This window comes from Abrus precatorius, unplaced genomic scaffold (assembly GCF_003935025.1).
Source record: "Abrus precatorius isolate BTA unplaced genomic scaffold, Abrus_2018 Scaffold9, whole genome shotgun sequence".
NCBI lineage: Eukaryota > Viridiplantae > Streptophyta > Magnoliopsida > Fabales > Fabaceae > Abrus > Abrus precatorius.
In genome coordinates this window covers 18298224-18318231 of record NW_020874439.1, presented here as the reverse complement: position 1 = coordinate 18318231, position 20008 = coordinate 18298224, and the positions used below count along the sequence as shown (strand labels likewise).

Below are 20008 nucleotides of genomic sequence, written 5' to 3'. Positions count from 1 at the left end.
GACAAAAGTCCAAAGTTGTAATATACTATGAGACCTAAGAATCATGAATGATATAAGAGAAATAGAAATAAGTCTTCAAAGTGTGGCATTTTATGAGCTTAAGCCCAAGGTGACTCACTAGACTCATAAGCTTGTCTAAAACTTCTTTAGTCTTTTTAACCTTTGACCTAATCATAGGGTCTTGAAGTCCCTCCAAAGCATTCTTCACTTGGCTCAAGTTATCTAAGCTATTGAGATCCTCATTAACTATGTATCTAGTCATGTAAATCTTTTATTATCTTGTATGTACACTTTTAGAGTAATATTGTTTTAAGTATGTTTTTTACTGTAATACTTATGTTAAAGTGATAAATATATATATATATATATATATATATATAATAAAATAATGTAAGAAGAAAAAAATACAAAAAAGTATAAAAATCATTTATAATTAGTATAATAAAAATAGTATTATCATTATTGATACATGCTTGCTGACCGATCTACAAATTGAAGTCTTGCATGTGCACCACTCTTCTGCATAAGAAAATACTGTATGAGTTTATTTCTTCCACATGTGTGTGCGTGTAAATAGTATTGAATTATGTAGAAGTGTTCTTTGGCACACAATAGATTGGTAATAATACTGTCTAAGTACTATACCAACACTTTCTCTTGGGAATAAACAAAGGCTTAAGCATATTGCACATCAAATGTGAAAATCAGAATGTAAATGTATAAATAGTAAAGTGAAACAAACTCTGATTAAAATATAAAAACTGAATATTTAATGAAGTAATATGTGTATAAATAGTCCTATATAACTCTATTCATAAAGAAATTGCGGTCTCGCGGGCCTGAACACACCTCGACTTATTTTCTTTGTATGCGATGTATGGTGAGAGACTTTAGCACAATAACATTATACATTCTTCACATATACTCCATGGCATTAAAAAAAAAAATTACTGCAATAAGATACACTGCCATTTTGGATATACTCGTATTGAAGAATTAATGATAGATTGTTAGAAATAATAGGGACTTCGAAGACACCCATCTTGTGATCCCACCTATTCTAAGAGGCATAATTTCTTAGATGTGCAGAAGACATCTAAGTGACTTTCCAGTGATCAAAAGATCAAATGCTTTGTTTATCTCCTCCAATGGAAGCTCGTGAGTGATAAAATCATCTAACTTCACCACCTAAGTTCAGGTCATAAGAAATGAGCATTACACTAGGCATTGGCTTCATTTATTGGAACACTCAATCTAGGATGTAATATTATACGGGTACATTTGGCAATCATGAAGATGCAGCAAACATTTTCTTTTTATTTAGATAAAGAGAAATATTAATAACATGTTATTTAAAAATATTTTTTTGACGGATTTTGATAATAGCTTAGCAGCTGTCGAAGTAGTCACACTAGATATTGCAGGGATAATAATTAACAGCCTGAAAAGAGTAAGTAGATTTATTCATTTCGGTATTCTTACGATTACGAAGGAGGAAAAAAATAATGGAAGGGAATAAAAGTGATTGTCGCATTATATTTTTAAAATTATCGACGGGGCAATAAAATTTTATAAATGAAATAGTAAAATATTATTATATTCTAATTAGTTTATAATATGTTATTCAATTTTATAAAAGATGATGATGTATTCCTTTCTCGAAATAATTAAGTAGAGAAATGGACCATAAATAAAACAAAGTAAATTGAGAGAGTGGGATCATTACTCCATGCATGCATTCTTTGGCAAAATGCGGCAATTGAGTCTTCCCTTTGAATCCTCCAAAATTTGATCCAACGATTCTGCGACCATCAAACAGCTCCATTGGGTGGATGGGAAGCATTTTTGGTGATAGATGAATTCCTAATATCACAGTCAATCCCCAACCCTGCATCATCATAAGGATATCGAAGTATCATTTTATCGATTTAACCATTAAATTATAACTAAATATTATTTAAATTATTTCTGTTACATTTTATAAAATTAAACAAAAACTGAAAGATAATTAAGAAGTTCTTATATTCACATAAAAATAAAGTATCAATAATTTTAGATTTATTGAACTTTTACAGACATAAACTATATGATAGAAGTTTTTAGTATGATAGTTAATTTTAGGTTAGTATATATTGAACCAGACCAATAAACGTGAACATAATTACCTCATGAGAAGACAAAAAAAAGTATCCCTTAGAACGTTCAAATTTCCAGCACATTCAAAACTATAGTGCACGCCTCCACCAGTCATTTCCCTGATCCTCTGCAAATAAAGGTGATATTTTCTTATATGAGATAGGGAACACAAAATTCCAACCTCATATACCGGTTTCTCTTCATCCCTTGGATTTATGAAGTCGGTGATTCCCATAGCTCGGGCTTTGAATGCACGTATAAAATGTATCATATATCACATTAGCATTTTATATTTTTAACATAGTTATATTAAAAAGACTAAGTTCATGTTAAGCTTTATAGGTTTTTCTTGATGATCTTCCAAATCAACAAGTATAAAGAGCCCGTGAGAGAAAAGATAAAAGAAAAAGAAATGCTAACTGGTTAAAATATTAAAAGTATTTAAAAAAAAGACAAATATGTTTATTTTCCTATTTTTTATGTATTATTTTAACATATATTTTAATAAAAATATTATTTATTTTTGTTATTAGTATGCATAGAACACTAATTAACGCTACCAAACAAAAAATAGCACTAGAGAGAAAATTACCTTTGATGAATTTGTTGGGGTTGGTGTCCCCGCCTATTATTCTTGAAGCACCTCTAGCTCGTGCACCTTCTGCAACCTGGTCAATTAAGATCAGACTTTTATGAGATTTTTTTGTAAGAAAAATATTTTGCATATGCATGTATATAAAAAATAAAAATCAATAAATTTATATTTGATATCATACAGATTGTCAGTTATTTATTGTTTAAATAAGAAAATGACAGATAATGTGACAAAAAAAGAGACAAAATTAAAATAAATTATAAATGAAGAATAAAAAAAATGAGTCATATTTTCCATCACAAGAAAGTACTGGAAAAATTAGCCTCCCTTTAAATTTTTGAGTATTTATTTAATAATAATATTTTAGTAATGAGTGAAGAAATTGATTATTTATGAAATAAATTTTGAAAATTTTCTAAAACACTTGTTAAAAATTAATTTCTAGATAAATAATTCCAATATAACAGGAAAAAAAATGTATCATCTTATATTAATTTAAATATGATACATTAAAGTGCCATCAATTTCCAACCCAATAAAGAAAAATCTCACTTACAGCGAGGCCCACAGCGCCCAAACCAAAGACAGCTACAGTTGAACCAGGATGCACGTTAGCGGTAATCCAAGCTGCTCCCACACCTACCCATATTATGACACACATCATCGATTTGGTCTTCCGATCTTAACAATTCATGATCACACTGTAATTGGTACGCTCTTCTCACAATCGTTCACACAATATATAATTATTTAAGCATAGAAATATCTACTCAGCCAAAATAAATATGCCTAGAAGTTGTTAAAGTAGACTGTTATTGGGTCATTTAACTGAAAGTTTTATTAACTTAAACTCTTAAAATTGAGTTTAAATATTTATAAATAAAAAAAATTGTGAAAAAATATATAATTATTATATTAAAGTTATAAAAATATAATAAATACTTTTATTAATAAAATTTTATTATTATTAGTTGTTCATCTTTAGTCCTAAGAACTAATTTTGTTTGTCTACTTCTCTTTAATTAATTAGCATAAAATAATTTAGAATTATAAATAATGTTATTTATAAATATTTTTAATTTTGTTTGTCTACTTCTCTTTATTATATTATTTATATTATTTTATTTTTTTATCTCACTTTTTTTATAACTTCTTGTATGAATTTAATATATGATATGATTATTGTTTAAATTAGGGTTTTTACGAGTTTTGTTGTACCCCATTAGTTCGACAAATCTAACTTAACTCAATTAAAAGAATACTTTTTAATTTATAAGATGTTGGCAATTTTTTTTTACTTTGTAATTTTTAATTTTTAATTTTACTTAAATATTGTTGATATATAATATATATTAGAATAAATAATTTCTTATTTAAATTTAATAAATTTATTATTTAAAATGATGGAATTATCATCAATTATATTAAGAATTTTAATTCGTATACATTGTTATGCGTATAATCCGTGTATCCAATCTATCGAAAGTCAGTTCAGGTGAAGAATTTTATTTTTTTTTCAAAAATTGACTCAATTCAATTAAAATTTTGATTGGATCGAGTTATTTTTTATATTAATCCAACCAACTTAATCCATGAATGCTCCTTTATTAAAAGTCTATATTACTGATAAAAAGTAAACTTTTAAAATGTTTTGGATGTAGGAGTGTGGATAACAAGATAATATATAATAACTATTATGTGTTGTGTCTCTTACCTCCATTTTAATAATGGAATTTAAAAAAAAGAAAAAGAAAATTTAAGTCTATACAATATTTCTTGTTAATTTTATTTATTATAAAATATTTATATATAATATCAATATATTAAATATTAGTGTTTTAATTTTTGTTAGATAAAGACCATACTCATACTAATGAAAATTATCTTAATATTTAATAATTTTTTATAATGTTTGAATTCAAAACAACTATTTTAAAAATACAGTTAACTGATTATTCTATAATAAAATTAAATTGCAAAAATAGTTGTCTTTTGTGCGATCAATTAAGTCATGGGTGTTAATTGAAATCACATAGCAAAATCAAACCCTCTTCTTTTTCTTTTTTTCTTTTTTTCTTTTTTACCATGAAACAGTCATTAACTTTTTTTCATATTTTTTAATTAATTTAGTATTTAATAAATATTTTTATGCTAAAAATTAAATAAATATGATAATAAAATATAATTTATCTATAAGAAATGACTTAAAGTTAAAAATAAAAAATATTAAAAATAGTATTATTTTTTTTAAAGTAAAATTACGATCAATTATTTAAAATACAACTCTTAATTAAAATTCAATAAATAATATGCACACACAATGATAATAACAAAAAATATATATAAATTTTAATTAAATATAATGAATAAATTATAATTATTTAAGTATGAATTTATGGACAAGCTACTTGACTAATTATCAATATGAAATTTACAAAGCTTAAACTTAAATTTTTTAAATAATTAAGCTTAACTTCTAATCTTCATCTTATATATATTTACATGTTACAAAATAAATTTTTACGCACGGTTTTCGTTTGAACTGAAGTTATGTAAGAGGAGAAATTTTCAATTTTGAGAAACTTCATTTGCAACGTGGATACAAATAAGCACAAAATTTACATAAAGATCAATGTTAAAAATTTTTAAGATTATATAATCATAAAGTTGTTTCAGACTTTTATATGTAAATAAAATTTTCTTCTGTTATTAGTTACTTTCCTCAACCTTTTGTGTTTTTATTTTCAACCACCACGAATAAAATCTAAAATTTAGAATAGTGTACGGACGATATTTAAGGTTGAAGGTTAAGATTTAGAGGAAACACACACACTACACAGACACAGAGATAAAGAGAGATACAGAATGTCAAATTCAAAAAAATTGAAATTTTATTAAAAAAAAAAAAAGATAAAGGATAACTAAAAAACATCATTTTTTGAAAAAAAAAAAACTGAAATAAAAATTTATATTATCTTCAAATAAAACTATTATTATTTATTCTCAAGAGGGAATTTAATTGATGGTTATGAAACATGCAATAAAGTCGGTTTCAGATCTCCTAGCACAGAGTGTTGGATTGTGGGCCTTCTATTGAACAAAAAACAAAACTACATTCAATAGGGTCGATCGGAAAACATATTTTCTAATCTAAATTCGGCATTAATTATTAAACATATAACTAGTTAGGTTGAAGTTAATTTAGGTCAAACATATTTTAATTAATTTTCACAAATAAAAAATTTCGCGAAAAATATTCTTAAAATACTTAATGTTAAGAAAAGTTAAGGAAAAGAAAAACATAAACTCAAAATTAATGATGTGACGAAGAGATATTGCAAAAATAAAATATTATAAAAAAGTATTCAGAATTTTAACCTTTGATAATCTTATCTAGTAAATTATGAGGTTTGAGTGTTTGACCAAGTCCCTTACCTGTAGATAAGCCACAACTGAGTAAGGTGAGTCTTTTGATGTAGGGATTGAGATCGCCATTTGCATCAAAGTGAATCTTGACGACACAAGCTGATTCCATTACCGTGTACTCGGTGAAAGTTGAAGTGTTCAAGAAATGGATAATGGGTTTGCCATCCACGGTAGAAAACCTTGTTGTACCATCACCTTCTTCGTATTGTCCACACCAAATCTCTCGCACTTGTTGGTATGTTCGCACTTGCAAGAGTCACATTCACCACATTCCCCGTTGAAAATTGGCACCACATAATCCCCTTCTTTCATGTCACTCACTCCTTCACCCACACTCTCCACAATCCTGCAAATCCATCACTGACAATCACGAAACAAAGATGGCATCACTTTCATCTTAAAGAGAATTATAGATCGTTGTAAGATTAATGTTAAAATTTTCTATGTTAATATGTTTTAGTCCTACCCGGAAGCTTCATGGCCAAAAATCCTTGGATAAGCACGTTGAACCTCATTCTTTGATGACCCACAAAAGGAGGAAATGCACAAAAGCATCAATCAATAAACATTATAAGATAAATAACTTATAATTAACTATATATTAAATTCATTTATGAAATGATTTTAATAATTAGATGTATTAATTAATTACATATATACAAACCTCGCCTAGCCAAGCTGCGATCCGTGTGACAGATTGATGTGACGAGGATCTTGATTCGAACCTCCATTCTATGAGGAGGGTGAACTCGAATATGTTCCACCACAAAGGGCTCTCCAGGACCATATGCCACGGCAGCTTCATTCAGAAGATGATGACGATGATTATAATAAATAATAATTAATTAATATCGAGCTGTGAGTATGTAAATTTGAAATGCAATGTTAATTTTTTGCCAGTGTTGTATATTATGATCTGAATGATATAGAATTTTGGAGTTTATGTTCGTACCTTTGAAAGTAATGGTCTTTCCCTTAGTCTCATTTGGCTTCAAGTTTCCATTAGCAACCTCTGCACCTACCATCTTCGTTCCTTGTAACTGTTTCAGTGCTTTTCTTTTTTGTTGGCTGCTCCTGGCGGAGAGTTTGAGTAGCCAAGAAACAAATTTATGTGATACCAGTCAAGGACCAGTTATATTTAATGTGAACTTTCTCAATGCTTGGGAGAGATATTTTGGGAAATTAAAATAATTATATATCATTTATGATAATAAATATTAATATATTAAATTTACATTAATATATTAATTTATATATTTAATTTTAAAAATTATAAATTTTACTCTATTTTCTATTTCTTTCAAAACCTCCATGTCCAAACAATCCGTACGATGTGGGGGCGGGAGGTAAGCATAGCAAGTGTTTATGCTACCAGCAATAATTAAATAATATATTATTTTAATTAGTTTAACGCAATTATTTTAAAAAATTGTATATTTTTTACTTTTTGGGAAAATAAATGTTTTATTTAATAAATTTATTTTATTATTAAACATCTTTCTTTAAAATTCTGTGTACTTAGGCTAATTATTTTGACTTGTTCTTAATTGGTGTTTTCGGGGCATGCTCTATGTTATCGAATTGGTTGGTTGATTTATTATTTGCGTTACTTTTGAAAATGTTACAAGACCTGATGCAGGAAATAGGATGAAAGAGATCAGAGATCAGAGATCAGACTAATAAAATTAACAAATAAAAATTATTACATTTTGTAATTATCTTCCTTGGTATAATTGTTGTCAATTGTTAGAATAAATTTTAAAAAATTATATTGATAATATTGTGGCACATTTGATGTATTGATGGTACAGAACAATATTCTATACTAGTATATTGTTAACATATAACACGTGTGAATTATAAATTTTATCTTTTTTATTTTATGTCATTTTAATTATTTCTTATTTATTTATTTATTTGTGTAATTCATTAAAAAATAATAAAATTTATAATATACACAAATCAAAATTATGAATAAAAAAAGCAAAATGACATCATTTAGTAGCAAGAGCACGTTGGCATGTGAGGTCTTGTCTGAATCCTAATAGCCTCTGAGCCTGCCTCTCGCGATAATTTCATACTCGCACTTCACGCCTTTACTCCGCAAATTTGGTCTTCTATTCAAATTGATTTCACACACAATATAATTTCAGCCCACAAATCCTCCCCAATAACACCAACATTCAGAGTCCAACAAAGTCCAATAATAAGGTTTTATACACTTTCTGTTTGCACGTTCTGTTTCTGAACTTCAAACTTATCAAAATGAGGGATAAGGTTTCATAGATCTTCCTTTCAATTTTAAATTAATTTGTTCTACAAAAAGGAAAAGAGGGTCACGGGAGCAAGCTTTCATAATTTGGTTTACTTTTTGATGTTTTGGGCTATGGAAATAACATATTAAACTGGTGAAGGAATGTGAACGTAGGGACCCTTCCTTTTTCTCCGAGTCTTTTGAGTGCAAAATATATTTGTGAATGTGTGAGAAGATTTTAGGCTCTTTTTTTTTTATTGTATTGACTGGGTCAAAAGTGAATAGAGATCTGCATGAAATTTGAAAAGCTAAAACTAATGCTCATGTGTTTTGCTCTGCCCATCTTTATGTCCCGTAAGAATAATTAACAGTCACTGATCTTTTAACTAATCTTCGACCCGTTTTTGGTATACAAAACTTGTGGTTTAGATGAATTAAACTAAGGAGAAAGTAAATGATAAAAAATTATTTCCAGTTGTCAAATTCACTTATTACTATATTCATCATTTTTTTTCACTGTATGTAGCACTATAGAGTTGTGTCTAGTACAGACATTATGTAAAATTTAGAAGATTAATATATCAAAAAAAATAGTGATATTCGTGTGGTATTTGTTGCCTAATACAATTTTGGTACGAAAAATTTGATCAAATATAAATTAAAGATTCTACCAGAAATTTGTGAATTTTGTAATATCAAAAAATAAAATATACTGCACCTTTTTTTATATTGCGGTATTTTCATGAGAATGTAGTACATAATATTCAAATGGTTTAATATCAATATATGCTTACTTGAAAATTTATATAAGACATTATTGAGTATATTTAGAATTTAATATAAAAAAAAAGAAATAAAATAGAATTATAATAGTATAATTTACAGTAATATAAATAATTTAACTTAAGAAGAATAATATTATCTTCAATAACAGTATACTTAACATAAATTATTAATTTTTTTAAAAATATAATAAATTAAAATATCCATTATATTCTAATTTTATTTTTAATAAAATGTTGATATATAACAAAAATAAAATAAAATAAAATTTAATTCATGAATTTATAAATTTTGTAACAAATTAGTCCTTTACTAAATTATAAATTAGCCTACAATCGAATCAAGTTGATGACTTTTACATCACTAAAATATGTCAAATTCATCACAAATTTAGTTTTTAAAGTTTGTCCAATTTACATTAAAAAAATTAAATTTGTTCTGAACTTGGTTGATACAAGATTATTATACGCAGCTCTTTAATTATGAATAAGAAGGTACCTAATATACCGGTAGACCAAGTCAATTTGATGACAAACTTATTAATAGTTATTTTGCCAGAAACTTATTAACATATGTTGTTTTTTAATATCGAATTTGAAATTGAAATTATAATTATGTCCAAAATGCTTTACACTATTTGCCTTGTGCATTTCTTAATTATATATTCTTTCCTTCTCCCATTTTTATTAACGTAAGACATTTCTTAAAAGAAAATATACGTTACAAACTTTTTCATTTTTGTAGTTCTTTAGAATATAATGGCTTTTGTTTCTATCTTTTAAGCTTCTTTGTGTTCCTTGAGTTTGTTACATTTACTATATACTCGGATTATTAAAATAATTTATTTTGAAACAAATAAAAAATATAAATTAATATAAAAATATATAATAATAAACTTTTATTATATTAAATGTAATTACATTAAAAAATCATTAAAAAAAATTATATATTTGATATATTATTTTATCTTTCTCAAAAAAATTATTTTTAATTTTTTTTATTGATGTAACTTTAAATTATGAAACATAAAATTTATGATAACTAAATACAAATTTTCACAAATATAACAGTTAAATTTAATTTAAATTTAAAATATTTTAATTTTTACTTATTTATTCCTTAGGGTGTCAAAAATTAAAGATGCAAGCTAAAATGTTATTATAAGATTTTAATAACAAATAACATTCAATTATTTTGTGAATATATTATCATTTTTTGTTTTAATAAACAAATAATATTTTGAATCCTTTAATTTTACATTCTCAAATATATAGTAAGAAATTATGTTATTATCATAGTCTAATTCTTTATAACAATTACAACATAAAATTGCAACATTAATAACTATTTATAAGTATAACAAATTTATCTTTATTTTTTGACATGAAAATTTTTTATGATATATATATATATATATATATATATACTCTTGAGTGTAAGAGCAATATTTTTTTTATAAAAGCATATATATAATTATTCTAAGAAAGAAAAAGAAACAAATTAAAATAATTAAAAATAAATAAATTAAAAGTTAAGTAGTACATAACATATAAAAAATAATATAATTACAATTTGTTAAAATAATAAAAATTTGATGATAAAAATATAAATATTAATACATTTTATTAATTAATATTATATTAGTACTAATTAACATTTTTTTCAATCTATATTTAAAGTTACCTATAATAGTACTATTTTCATTTTTATTTTTAATTATCTATCGTAGAATTCATATTGTTAAGGTTGGATTAGTTAACAAATATGATACAATTTAATTAGATAAAAATAAAATATAATATATAATATTATTAAAAAAAATATAATTTTGTATTTAATTTAATAAATTAAAATAATATTTTTCAATATAATATATTAAAAAAATTAATATGAACAATATTATACTTACGTAGATAACTCCAAGAGAGTTTAGTATTAAATTGATAATAACTATGTAACAAATAACAGTAAAAAATAAAATGTAAAAATAAAAATTTAAACTTTTATATTAGTTGTAAATTATATAAGATATATGTTTATATATTTTAATTTATGGTGTAGTTATTTAATGCTATATTAATGTTATAGAGTAATTAATTACGTATATACTTATATTTAAATTTATTGTCAAAATAAATATATTTAAAATTATAATAATGGTAGTAATTGATTAGTTAATATATTATAATATATTATTTAATGTTATAGAGTAGTTAAATATATATATATATATATATATATATATATATATATATATATTAAATTATTATAACAGGTAGTAGTTGACATAAATGAACAAATAAAATTAGAATTTTAAAATAAATTTTTATTTTTTTTTATTTTATATGTAGGATATAATTAGACAATTTTACTGAAATTAATATATTATTCAATGTTATAAATCGCATTACATTTATTAACTACTAAAATATTTATAAAATATCTTATATTAAATTTTTTATTATTTTTATTTATAAAAATATTTTAAAATAAAAATCTATATGTGTACGAGGAATGTTGATATCACACTTCTTAACACATTTTTTTAAATATATTTATAATTATTGGCTAAATTTTATTATAAATATTAAATTAAGAGTTAGAAAAATTAAGTAAATTAGAGTATTAATATAACATTTAATAATATATTAATTACACTATTAATTGCAATATATAATTATATTTTACGTATAAAATGATAAATAAAATAATAATTTTAATTTTTTATTTTATTTATTGATTTGTACCAACTACTATTTAAAATATATAATTATATCTAACGATTAATAAAATAATAAATTATAACCTGTTAAATATAAATTAAATATAAAAATTATCCTTATATATGTAAATTACTCTGTAACATTAATATAATATTAAATAATATATTTACTAATATATTAATTATATTTTCACAATTTTTATTTATCAAATATTTTAAAATAAAAATTTATATGTTTATAAAGAATGTTAGTAACATACTCTTTAACACATTCTTTTTAATATGTACCCAATAAATATAAAAAAAAAATATAAGTTTATGTTTCAAAGTAGAATATCTGATAACATATTATATAAATAAAAAATTAAAATTATTTTATTTCAATTTATATGTAAATATAATCATACATTTATATCATAGTGTAATTAATATATTATTTAATGTTACATTAATGTTATAATTTTATTTTCACTGACACTATTATTTTTAATCAATTTAACTAATATATGGTCCATTATAATATAGGTGTTGACTTTTGGTTAGATTACACCACAGAGCGGGGTATCTTGTATTAGCTATAAATAGGATCACATAATTTGGATTTCTATGATAAACCTACTTACCAACTCTTGCATCTATCATATCCAGGCTTAGCATAACTCAAAAATGGACAAGATTTCCATGAAGTGTTTCTTTATGATAGTAAATTTTTGGCTATTTAAATCATGATGTATCCAAATATAAACAAATGTCATGTGGACTTATCCACAGTTTATTGAATAATAACATATTTTATTCCATTTTATAGCTTTTTTTATTTATGGAAATTCAAAAATGAGGTTATGCTATTTGTGAGACAAATTTTTCTTTTACTTATATTAATGTGCTTATTTTTATTTTATTTTCATAATGATATTAACATGAAAATCTATAAACAACTGGTCCTTAAAAGATTTTTTAAAAAAAATTACAAATAAAAAGATTTACAATTGGTCAAATTATAACTATATATTTGTTTAGACTATTTCAGTCAAATTTTTTTAAATTAAAAAAATATAAATATATTTATTTTTATATATTTTTAAAATATGTATTACATTAATTTTGATTTTGATGAATAAAAATAAAATATTAAATAATTTTATATTAATATACAATTTTGTACACCATTGTAATTTGATTCTTTTTTAAGATCAAAATTTGTTGATATGAAGTGTGACTTACATCACTTATTAACTTTTTACAAAATGAAAACTAGCTATTTAGTTTGAAAGTTCTTATCAAATAAATTAATTTTATAAAAAATAAAATTAATAAATACTTAATTACATCATTATATTTTAAGAAAAAATATATTTTTTAAAATATTAATAAATATTAAATTTTAAATAATATATTTACAAATATTTAAATTATATAAAATTTGATATATATATTTTTAAAGATAATATAAAATAATTAAATAGTTAGATTGATTAACTTTGTATTTTATATATATATAAAAAAAAACATATCTGTGTTATTTAATAATAATACCTTCTTCTCTTAACTTAATTTCTTTCTTTTGTAAGGTAATTTTCTTTTAAAATAATGAGTTAATTGCTATGTTGTTGAGTTTTTATATTCCGATTACTAGAAAAATATAGTAAAAATAGAACAAAAGAATAAGATAAAAAATAATATAAGTATAAATTATATTATTTAAGATTTTTTAATGTATATTTAAGAAAACATAATAATAAGTTAAAGATATTAATTTTTTATTAAATATTATGATAATGTATTAATACTTTTAAAAAATATTACTTTTAAATTTATTATATATAGTAAAAATTGTAAACAAATAGAGTATAACTTTAAAAATAATAATTGTGGGCGTGAGATGTATTTTTACCATTTTTTTTATATCATGGTTCATTTGATCATTGATATCATGGTTCATTTGACTGTTCACTTTGTTGAGAAGAAAAAATTATGTGAATTTACATATATGAGATAGATGTATCACATTAAACGATATAGAGGTTTGGTTTGAGACAACAACAAGATCAAACACACTTATATATTTTACAAAACACTGTTAAAATTGAGCATTATATAATCATGCACAAAAATATACTAAAGCATAAAAATCTTAACATATATGAGAATTAGATTACAAGAGAACATAACTAGAGATTCATTTTATGACTACAAAAATATGCATCTCAAGAGTTGGTAGAAATAACAATTCAATTTCAGAAAAGATTTGATGATTATCGAAAGATTCTTGTATTAATGCATTTTCTTGTTCTTCTTATTTAATCAATGACTTCACTTTTTATACAAGAGCATGATGACCAAACTATAACACAAAATAGTAGAGTGACTCTTGTTGCTTAATCACAACATATCTCCAATGTAAAATTTGTGCAAATATGTTGTACTTTAAAGTAATTAAACACATATGATAATTGTATTACATAAAGTTTTGAGTCATCGTGTTTAGTTGCAAGTAGTGTAATTAATATAGAATTAAATAAAATATTAACTATACTATAAATTAAATGTATAATTATATATCATATATAATTTATAAATAATATAAAAATTGAAATTTTTATTTTTATAAATAATATAATTTATATGTTAAAAAAATTATTTAAATAGTGTATAACTAGCATTTTTCATATATGTGTACATCTATATATAAAATTGACTACACACCTACTTATTACTCTATGCATTAAAATTACATACCTACTTATTACTTTATGCATTAAAATTTGAAACTTATAACTTATGAATTAAAATAATATTTTATTACATTAAAATTCAGAACTTATAAAGTCACTTTTATTGACTCCACTTATTTATTACTTTATACATTAAAATTTAAAATGTATAACTTAGGTATTTAAATTATATTTTGTTCATACTTATTGTCTTTGAATTATATTTAACATACTTATTGTCTTTTAATTGTATTTAAAGAATGATTATTAGAATTAATAGTTATATTATATTAAAATATTTTTTATTGTAATAAAAAATACTCAATTAGTTCAAAAATGAACGAATACTTAAAAAAGAGAATTATTGAGTAATGTCACAGAAATAATTTTTTTATAATTAATATCAAAATAAACAAATCTTCATACTTTTAGTGTAATTCATTATTTATCCTCACTTTATAATTATGTATAACTTTAAAAAAAGATAAAAAAAAATTATTTTTATTTTTACATTTTTTATTAAAATTACATTCATTATTTATTATGGTTTGAAACTTATAACTTACGAATTAAAATAATATTTTATTACATTAAAATACGAAACATATAAAGTCACTTCTATTAACTGCACTTATTTATTACTCTATGCATTAAAATTTCAAACGTATAACTTACAAATTGAAATTATATTTTATTCATACTTATTGTCTTTGAATTGTATTTAAAGAATGTTTATTAGAATTGATAGTTATATTATCTTACAAATGATACTTAAATATTCATATTATAAATTGCTTTAAATTATCATATATTAAAAATGATTATAATATTTTTCATAATTTATAATTTAAAATTATATCTGATTCGTAAGTTTAAAATAATCTATAATTCAATGTATACTTCAAACACTAAAGTATGAGTTGAATTAAAAAATTACACTTATAAGATTATTACTTTTATTATAGATTGTTAAATTACATTTTTAATAAAAAATTATTTAACATATTTAAATTATTTTATTATTTAAATCAATATAATTTATATTTCAATATTTACTATAAATACTAAAATGTAGTTTGAATTAAAAAAATTTATTTATAAAAATATTACTTTTATTATAGATTATTAAATCAAATTTCTAATGAAAAGATAAGTTTACATATTTAAATTATATATTTAATTAGTTTAATATAATATATAGTTCAATATATATTTCAAAAATAAAATTTAATTTGAAGTAAAAAAATTGTTAACTTAAATTTCTAACAAAAAAATTATATATTTAAATTATTTTATTAAAATTTTTATCATAGATTATATTTTATTATTAACTATAATACAGATGAAAAGACAAATTTTATTATATTATTTTTTATTTGTGTCTTTTCATATATCTTTAAATAAGACTTTATCTTTACTTATATAAATCATGTTTAGTTGTTTACATAACTTTTAAAAATTTGTTCACCATTCTTTCTATTGTTATCTTTTCTCTTTATATTTTGCAATCATATTAGCCTTCAAGAATTATCTATCCACGTAAGTACATGTGTTTTCAAGTTTGATATTTTCTTTCTACTGTCATATTTTTTCTTTATATTTTACAATCATGTCAGCAGTCAAGAATTACCTATCCACGTAAGTACATGTATTTTCAAGTTTTATATTTTTTATTTTATTGAACTATAAAATGAGTAGTGTATTTCAATTTATTTTTTTAAGTTAGCATAAAGCTGTATTATTTTTAAATAATATCATGTATTGAATTTTTATTTTTAAATAATTAATTTGTATCAAGTCTATTATTTTTTTTATATTCATCACAAGTAATTATTTACTTTGATGTTTTCCATGCTTTTGTAGGTGAACAATAAGTTCCAATGAAGATAAATGAATTTTTTTTAACAATCTGAATTCAACAACAGATGATTAGAAAATAAAAGTGCAAATATCACAATTATAGGATACACTAAATATATATCATATCGCAAGAAAGAGTTACTTAGTACTGATGTGGTACTGATTGATGAAAATGTATTAGATTTATTTTTTTCTCATAAAAAAATATTATTTTTAATAAATTATAATTATGTTGTGCTATGATAACTAACTAAATTTATTTCTAAATTTTCTAACTGATTAATTTTTTTTATAAAACAATTACATACATGCTTTCATAGGATGAGATATTTCTTACAAGTTCAAAGGTATATTAAAGGAAGGAAAAATATACTCCATAATAAAATTTTCAGTGACAAAGAATAAAGATAGATTTGCTATGGTTGAAAACAATCTTTATGTGTGCAACATATTTTAAATGTGATTGTTATTTTATAACCATGTGAATCATATATAAAATCATCTTTATATGTGTGAATTTTAAAACAATAAAAAATAAAATACTTTCATAACTACAAATTTTAAATGTGAATCATGTTATAAAGACGTAGAATATTTAATGACAAGGTAATTAATTTATCACTACGTATTCTAATTTTTAAATTTTCATATTAAAATAAATTGAATTATATATTATTATCTTAATTTATATATATTACAGGTTTTGTCTTGAGCTTGATGTTAAAGATTCTACAGATTTAACTATATTTGTCTTATTTAATGAAGTTGTTGAACAATTAACACAAGTAAAGTTTACAGATCTTATTGTAACATCTAAAATTGTAAGCAAATATGTTAATTTCTAACTTCTTAAAAAATCTATCAAATAATTGATTATATAAATAAAATATATTAAAACATATAACTATTTTTATGTGATAATTTTTTTAAAGGTAATGGTGAAGTGTTAAAGTTGTCTCCACAACTTTTAAAGATTATTGACACTTCACATATTGTTCAAATAAAAATGAGTACTTACTTTGAAAATTGTAGAAGATAAAGTTTCATTACAAATAAAATTGTGAAACTGATAGTGAAGGTAATATAAAAAATTAAATTAGATTTTCATTACTTTTATTTATAATATTTATAATACAATGATAAATAACTTTATTTTTATTGTTTGATATTTACAGGTTGAGAAGGAAGAATGTTTAGACAATATAAATACAAAAACAAAAGAAAATGATTTGGCAATAAGTTGTTCACCTATATCTCTAACCATAGAAACACCAAATTTATCAAAAAGAATGAGAAAATTAATATATAAATTATAAATTTATAATGTATTGTTCAAATTTTTTAGATTAATAATTTATATTTGATATTTTCTTTTAGGTTGTAAATTGGGAAAGATGAAATAAAAAATTGTGAACAAAAGGCAACAATGGAGGATTTAAAAGATTGAACTATTTTTTTATAATATTGTATAAATATTTTTAATATTGTGTAGAGTCTGAAAAGTAAAATATCACTAAACGTTTAAGTTTTTTATAAAATAATTTTGTTATTTTATTATATATATCTCTCTTATTTTATTATTATATATATATTGACTTTGTTCTTAGACAAATCTTATATGTGATTCATAAATTTTATATTATATCAACATTTATAAATTTAATTAATATAAAGATTAATTTTTGTATTAAATACAACAATTCTTCTCTTTTAGTTTCTACCTAAAACTTAATTGAAAATTTTTAATTACTCTTTTTTTCTCTTCTTCTATTATTTTAATTTTTTTAGAAAATAATTTAATAGAAATTTATATATATCAAAATTATGTATAACCTATTAACATAGACAATATTTTATTTATATTTTATATTATAATAATTATGATGACAAATATAATTTTTTTAAATTAAAAAATTAACAATATTCATACTTAATAATTTTGTTGCAATATTTTTTTTATAAAATGCTATAATGATGATGATAAATTTAAAATTCTTCAATTAAAATTAATTAATTATAATAATTGAAATAAATTAAAAATTATTAAATATCATAACAATGAAAATGAATATGATTTAACTGTTCTATTTTTATATTTAATAATTTTATATCATAATAAATGAATAAGTAAAAAAAATAATATTTTAACTCTAAATTAAGTTTAAATTTATATTTAATTTCTATATATATCATTTATTTTAAAATTTTATGAGTACGAAGTCTAAATTTTTATAACTATTAAAAGACTTTAAATAAAAAAAAAATAGAAGCTAGTGCTTAAAATATTATAAAAATATTTTTTATATTAACATATCAAATTATATTTATTTATTAGAATTTTATAGTCTAACTATTTATTTAAAATTTTCAGATTGAAATATAAATTCTAATGCTTTTAAAATTTTTTATGATAACATCAATTATAAATGCAAAGAATAGTACTTCTTAATAAAAAAATTTAGTCATTTTGTGAATTTACAATTAGTTTTTAAAATATAAATTAAAATACATATATTATACATAAAAATATTAAATTAATATAAATATTTTTTTATTAGTATAATTATTTATTATGTTATATTTTTAAGATTTTATATTTTTTAATTAAAAAAATTAAATCAAGTTCATTAAATATTAACCTCTTTTTTCTAGAATTAGATAATATATGAGAGAGATAGACAAAAAAATATATCTAAAAATAAAAATTAAATTTCTAATTTACTATATTTACATCAAAATGATTAGAACACATATATAATTTTAATGTATTTATATTAAATTTATATTTATATATCTTTAAAATAATTAAAGAATTAATAATAATATATTTTTTCTTTACTTATTTTTAGTTCAATTTATATGTTTCCTTTTATATATCATTTTAAATTTAATTTTTAAATTTTATTTAAATTAATATTTATTCTTTTAATAAATTTTTTAAAATATTATTTCATTATTAAATTATTTTGTAGATATATTTATTTTTATTAATTCTTAATTAAAATGATAAATAATAAACAAACTGTATTAATTTTTTTAAAAATTAAAAAATAATTATATAAGAAAAATTAATAAATTTATTATTTTAATTTTATGATCCAAATAACATAATTTTATCATATGTAATTAATTATTAAATAAAAATAATTTATATATAATGTCAATCAATATTAATTCAATTAAGTTATCAAAAAGTATAAAATAATTTAATCATTTAAAAAAAATTCAATAATATTTTTTTATCAAAAAGTAAACATCTAAATTCAGTGTATATATTATATTATTATTAATTTTTATTTATAATATTTTTGTATGGTAATTTTATTTATATATAAAAAGTTTAATATATATTTTTTAAATATTAACATATAATTTTGTATATATTATATTCAAAGTAGATTTTTAAAATTTTATATATTAGTTGAATAAATAATTTATTTTTTATATATTAGTTTGATAAATTATTTTAAAAAAATATGATATCATATTTTAATAATTATATAGTAAAATTTTATTAA

At 21.0% G+C, this 20008-nt stretch overlaps 1 pseudogene; it reads right to left on the bottom strand.

Annotated features, from left to right (window-relative positions):
• Positions 1–1077: 1077 nt before the first annotated feature.
• On the bottom strand, positions 1078–7182 carry LOC113850485 (annotated as a pseudogene).
• Positions 7183–20008: the final 12826 nt, after the last annotated feature.